Genomic DNA, 6,887 nt, shown 5'->3' with positions numbered 1-6,887 from the left:
GGAAAGCCAGTTTTCAAATTGAGTTCTGCTTATATCATCTTTGCTAAAAATTTGAGAGTATGTACTTCTTTCCTAATTTTTTGGTACCAGGAATTGAACTCAGGACTCTGCCTTTGCCAGGCAGGCACAGTTCTACTCGGCTATATCCCTGGTCCTTTTTTCCTATATTTTTGAGAGTATGTACCTTTTTTTCTTGCTAAATATTCTGATTTAATCATTATACAATGTATACATATATCAAACTAGCACATTGTACCCCATAAGTATGTACAGTTGTTACATGTTAATTAAAAACAAAATGAAATCTGGAAGAAGAGAACAGTTTCTCTAGAGAGTAGGATTTTTTCCCATAATTTTATTGAGAAATAAATAGCAATGAGACAGTTTCAAATCAAACTGGTAAGACAGTTCCAATAATTAACACATTGCATACTGCCTTCCTAGTGGTTATTTGTTGTACAAGATGCAGACATGATGTCCTATTTACAAACACTATTAGATCAAATCCCTCTATTCCTTGAATTAAGAGAATGTAGCTATATATCTATCCTAACCATTTTGAATACACAGATGCAAAATGGTCATTCATCTATATACCCTTTTTTTTTGGTTTAGTTCCATCATTTAAATATTATAGGTATGTGAACTCAGCAAAATATTCCAAAAGAGTCCAGTAGTCCATAATAGTATTGGGTCTTCCACTTGACTGGCAATGTCAGAAGTCGTTGATCTGAGTCCCCTACAGCTCAACATAACAACATGGCCTTATTTCTTGTACTTTGTTTTTATACTTTTCTGCTGGATGGTTAAGACCAAGATAAAGCAAGACCTATGTAACTAGAATTGTAGCTTTTGGATCTGATAAGGTCAGTCAAATCCCCTCAGGATTTATCCTGAGATCCTGCACCTCAGATTGTAGAGCCTTTGTCAGTGTCAGCCATGTGGATGAGTCACAGACATTGTTTGGCCAATGTGCTCCCTGTGAAAGCCTGAGAGAATGTTTTCTCTCCATGTGACTCTCCTTAGGCACACTCTACATCATCGATCACTTTCCTCTTTGGCCCCATAATCTCCTTGATCAGAAAATTTGGGACACAACTGAGTTACATGGTGTTACAGTACATGTTCTCATATGTCCAGAGTCTTAATTGACCTTGGCAGGCTAGGGCCTATATGTTGGCTTTCCTTGTGGCCCTCCTTTTTCTCCAATTTTTGGTCTGCAAACTTAAATTGTTAACCCTCCAGAAGAGAAGCTTATTGTTATTACCATATAACCTAGGCTATTAAGCTTAACCTCACTATCTGTCTGAATATCAAACATCTTAAGCATAACATGGAACAGGTATTTTTCATAAAGTATTGATATGTTAAACTTTAAGTCCCTACAGAATATGACAAAATATTTTAAAAATTAAAATAAATTATATATGTTTACACATAAGTCCAGAAATCTAACCATATACAACATTGTTTCAGGACAGTCCTGCAACACTCCTTTTCCTGTCTCCTGCCTTCATTCACCACCCCCTTTCTTTTTAAACAATTACCTATCCTAGAGACAGCATAGTAGCAACTGGCATGTCATGGCAAGCAGCACGTATATATGCTTTATGTATGTACTTTTTTGAAAAATGTATGTACTTTTTTGAAGTAGTTTTTAAAAATAATATCATCTTCCTCTATTGCTTCTGTCTCACTTTGTACAACATCCTCTAAAACAGAAATAACAACAGAAATCTCACTTTGATCACAATGGGAAATTAGAAAAGGAAACTCCCTCCAACCCTCTAACTTTTCACAAATGTCATGATTTCTCTTAAAACACAAGTAAGTTTTGCATCCCCAATTCTATTTCCTAAAATTGGTAATTTATGTAGTCAATGGCTGAAGTATAATTCTGTGTATGCAAAATAGTTTTAAAACATATCTATTTACTATTTTTTTATTCTTTATATTTTAGGGGAGGGTCTATAGGGTGTTCTGGGTCTCACTGCTAGATTGGACTCATAGTCATCCTCCTGTTTTCAGCCTCCCAAGCTCTGGGATTACAGGTGCGCGCCACCACGCCCAGTCTCCATTGCTGTCTCAGAGCACCCCAGGGGTGGGACTGGCACAGCAGGCCCACGGATTGAACCCCTATCCCCTGTGCTTGCTTGCAGGTGCTTTAATCTGCTGAGCTATTTGGCCAGCCCTCCTATTTACTATTGGCTGCTGATCCTTTTACTGAGGGTCCTATATTACTGATGGTTCTATGACCATTCACCCTACTCTTGAGTTTGGGAGCCTACCAACTCCTCTCTCCCTGAACCCTTCCCAGCACCCAGAGGTGAAATATCATTTTTCATACTTTTAAAATATTCAGACTGGGGCTGGTGAGATGGCTCAGTGGTCTAAAGCACCTACTTAGAACAAGCTTAGCAAAGCACATGGACTGCGGTTCAATCCCCCAGCACCACATGCCAGCCAGCCCCGCCCCCTGGTGGGCTGAGCTGGCCACACACACACACACACACACACACACATAAATAAACAAATTTTTTAAAAAATAAATAAAATAAAATATTCAGACTAATGGTTAAATCTTTTAACAACTTGATTTTTTTCTTCTGATGACCATTAACTTGAGTATGCTCGCTCTCTTTGTGTATTTAACATCTAAGTAGGTACCATGTGTTACATTTCTCAGGCTTCAAAGGAAGAAAAAAGCTGATTGTTTTTTAATTGAGAAGCTCAACTTAGTGCCTGGCATTGAATTCCATTGGCTCATCACTGAATTCCTCATCTTTTATTTTCTTTAAATTAATTTAATTTTATTTTATTTTATTTTTCCAGGAATCAAACTCAGGAGGATCTTGCACTTGCCAGGCAGATGCTTGTGCTGCTGAGTTACCTTCTGGGCCCTCTTGATGCATTTTATTTTTTGTCCTTTTTTTTTTTTTTTTTTTTTTTTGGTGGAACCAGGGATTGAACTCAGGCCCCTGCACTTGCCAGGGAAGCACTTACTCTACTGAGCCATCTCCCTGGCCCCTATTGATGCATTTTAGATGTACATAATAATCGCATTCATCACAGGGAATTTGTATCTGTACACAATTAGCGTAAGTCTTCTCTTTGCTCTAATTATCATCTTTTCTCTTCCTGATTGACTTAATATTTTTCTCCTTCTGATCTGCACCTTTCTGTGTCTGTTTTTCTTTCATTTTTATTTATTTATTTATTTATTTATTTAATTTTTTATTTTTTAGCAGAACTGCGGATTGAACTCAGGCCCTTGCGCTTGCCAGGGAAGTGCTTATTCCACTGAGCCATCTCCCCGGCCCCTCTTTCATTTTTAAATATTCTTTTTTGGTGTATTTTTATGGATTCATGACCAAATTTTACATCTTTTAGGAAGCTTGGTTTTACAGAGTTGATCTCATTCCCATAACTATGTCTCTGAAATCCTTGCAAAATGTTGCTCTTACTGTTTATTCCTGTATTTTGTTGGTAGCTTTAATTCCTGTTTTACCTGGGGAGTGGATTCCTCCTGCGAGTAACCAAGATGGCACCTGCTGGCCATGTCCCTTTTCTTAAAACTTTGATGTCCCAAGGTCTGTTTACTCTCAGAGAACGACTTAACTTTGAATTGCTAGTTGCAACTACTGGCTTGTCACATACTGGGTCTCAATTATAAACTCTAGCTCCTGCTTGAATTGGTGGTGGCTGACAATGCCCATCACTTCCTTTGACAGGCTCGGAGACAGGCCTCTGGGTGGTTGTGCCAACCCTTCTCCTCTGGGCAAGACTCCTAGCTGAGTGCACTCTTTCAGCTTATCAGTGACTCATCATTGCAGTTTATTCAAGGGACCGTCTGTCCTTCCCAATCCCAGGTGGCCCTTTTCTTAGAGGACTGCTTAAAACTCAACCAGTGGGGGATAACTCTTTTGACTTTGGTCTTGTAGTGCTGGGATGAAACTCAGTGTCAAGGTATGCTAGAGCACTGTGTGTCACTGAGCTACACCCCCAGATCTTGTGATAAGTTTTTCCACTGTCAAGTTTCCTGAGCCTTAATAGGTAGGAAGCTAGCTTTCCATCTGGCTGTCGAGCCCACCTCGAGGTGACACAAGGTAGTGGAGTTGGCACCAGTACAGCAGAAAGAACCTTCACCCTTTGGTTGTCTGAGCCTGGCTTCTGTGCTAGGACTTCCTGAACTTTCCTTTCCTACCTGCAGAATAGGAGGTAGACTATTCCATGATTCTAAGGATTTTTCCATTTGACTGACTGGGGCAAATAGGTTAATATTATGAATATTTATTTTTTAATTTATTTATAGGATGAATATTTACATCTAAAATATAAACTACAAGGGCTGGCGAGACCTTGTCTCAAAAAGACAAAAAAAAAAAGGGGGGGGGGCAGGCTGGTGAGATGGCTCAGCTAAGTGCCTGCTTAGGCAAGCACAAGGACCGGGGTTCCATTGCCTGCACCACAGGCCGTGTAGGCCCCCACCCCTGGGTATGCTGAGAAGGCTACCCAGACTGGGCGTGGTGGCACGCACCTGTAATCCCAATGCTGGTGAGGCTGAAAACAGGAGGATCACTATGAATCCAAGCTGCATAGTGAGACCCTGTACCAAATACTATATATATATATATATATATATGTTAACTGGAGAGTGGGGTCGGTCAGCTCAGTTAAGAAATGAAGCAGTATAGAAGTATGTGGTTTGCCAAAGATGCCAACAAAGCAACTTACATTCCTCTACCAGAGCCATTTCTCCTATGGTGCATAGCTATGAGCTTCCAGGGCTATGGAAACACCTGGGTGGAGTTCCTGGTTTGTGGTTGGTGGGCATTTTAGCTAACTCATTCACAAGGAGAAAGGCCTCCCCTGTGTCTTAGTTATCTGCTCATTGCCAGGACAAAATGCCTGACATTCGTAAGTCAAAGGAAGAGATAGATTTTGGCTCAGGCTACAAAGGCTACAGTCCACAGTCAGCTGGCCTCAAGGCAGGGCAGCATGGCAGAAGAGAAACAGTTCAGAGCCTGGCAGGCAGAATGCGAAGAAGGATCAAGGGACGAGGAGCCTTAAACCTGCAGCAATTGTCCTGCCTCAGCCTCCTGAGTGCTGGAATTACAGAGATGTGCCATCATGCCAGCTAAGTTTGTTTGGTTTTTTTTTTTTATAAATTCCCAGCCATATTATCAAAAGAAAAAGAGAAAAGCTGAATGTGGTGGTGCTGTCTGTGATTCTTGCATTTGGCAGCTGAGGTAGGAGGAGCATACTGAATTCAAAGTTACCCTGAACTACATAGTAAGACCCTGTCTCAAAAAGCAAAAAAAGGTGCTGGGGATGTATCTCAGTGGTAGAATGCTTGCCTAGCAAGCTGGAAGCCCTGGATTTGGTCCTTGGCCCCCAAAACAAAAAGTAAACCTCAACTAAAAAACAGTTACAAAAACAACAAGGGCCAGAGATATAGCTCAGTGGTGCAGCACCTGCCTGACAAGCATGAGGCTCTGAGTTCGAGTCCCAGTACTAAAAAAAAAGCAAAAAATGAAAAACAAGCAGCAAACAACAAAAACAAACAAATAAAAAAGGGGAGAAAAAAACTCCATGAATTATCAAACTCGAAAATGAAAGATGGCGTGGTAGAGCAAGCCTATAATCCCAGCACTTTGGAAGCTGAAAACAGGAGGATCACTACAAGCCCAATCTGTGTAGTGAGACCCTGTAGACCATGTCCTAAATACATTGAGAAAAAAAAAGGAAATTAATGAAGTATAATGGCACACACCTATTATCCCAGCATGTAGGAGGCTGAAGCAGGAGGATCACTATATGTGCAAGGCCAGTCTGAGCACAGTAAGACCCTGTCTTAAAAATCCCCCCAAATGTAAACAAAACACCAAGAACTGAGCCATGCATGATGGTGCACACCTATAATCCCAGGACTCAGAAGGCTGAGGCAGGAGGATTGTTGCAAGTTTGAGACCAGCCTGAGCTACAAAGTGAGCTCAAGGCAAGCCTGAACTACATAGCAAGACTCTGTCTCAAAAAGACAAACAAACACCAAGAATTATGTTTTTGTTCTTGAAACAGAGTCTTACTTTGTAATTCATGCTGGCCTCAAACTCACTACATAGCCCTGCCTGGCCTCAAACTCTTGGCACTCTTTCTGCTTCAGCCTCCAAAATGCTGGGATTACAGGCATGGGTCACCATGCCCATCCTGAGAATTCTGTTGCTATGAATTTATTTATTCACTCATAAGATTGAGTCATGCCATATTGTCCACACTGACACTAAACTTCTGGGCTCAATCAGTCCTTCTGTCTTAGCCTAAATTGACAATGTAGATGAAATTAGTTGATTATTTGGAAAATACAAATAAATGGATATAATAGTATTATATGTTGAATCTGTAAATAAAAACCTTCCCACAAGCTGGGTATGGTGGTACACATCTGTAACCCCATACCTGGTGGCTGAGGCAGGAGGATGGCCAGGAGTCTGAGGCCAGCCTGAGCACACAGAGAATTCAGGGCTAACCTGAACTACATAGTGTAGCCCTGTCTCAAAAAAAAATAATAATAAAATAAAAATTTCAGGTCAGGCATAGTGGTCCATGCCTGTAATCTCAGCACTCAGGAGACTGAGGCAGGAGGATCTTTATGAGTTTGAGACCAGCCTGGACAAAAATTGAGCTCAGGCTTCCTTTTGGCCGGAACCACCATCTTCCAGTAATTTGCCCAAATGACTAACACAAAGGGCAAGAGGAGGGGAACCCGGTATATGTTTTCCAGGCCTTTTAGAAAACATGGGGTTGTTCCTTTGGCTACATACATGCGAATCTACAAAAAGGGTGATATTGTAGACATCAAGGGAATGGGTACTGTGCAAAAAGGAATG

Source organism: Octodon degus, unplaced genomic scaffold (assembly GCF_000260255.1).
Source record: "Octodon degus isolate 3935 unplaced genomic scaffold, OctDeg1.0 scaffold00203, whole genome shotgun sequence".
NCBI classification, from domain to species: domain Eukaryota; kingdom Metazoa; phylum Chordata; class Mammalia; order Rodentia; family Octodontidae; genus Octodon; species Octodon degus.
This window is presented reverse-complemented; position numbering follows the sequence as displayed.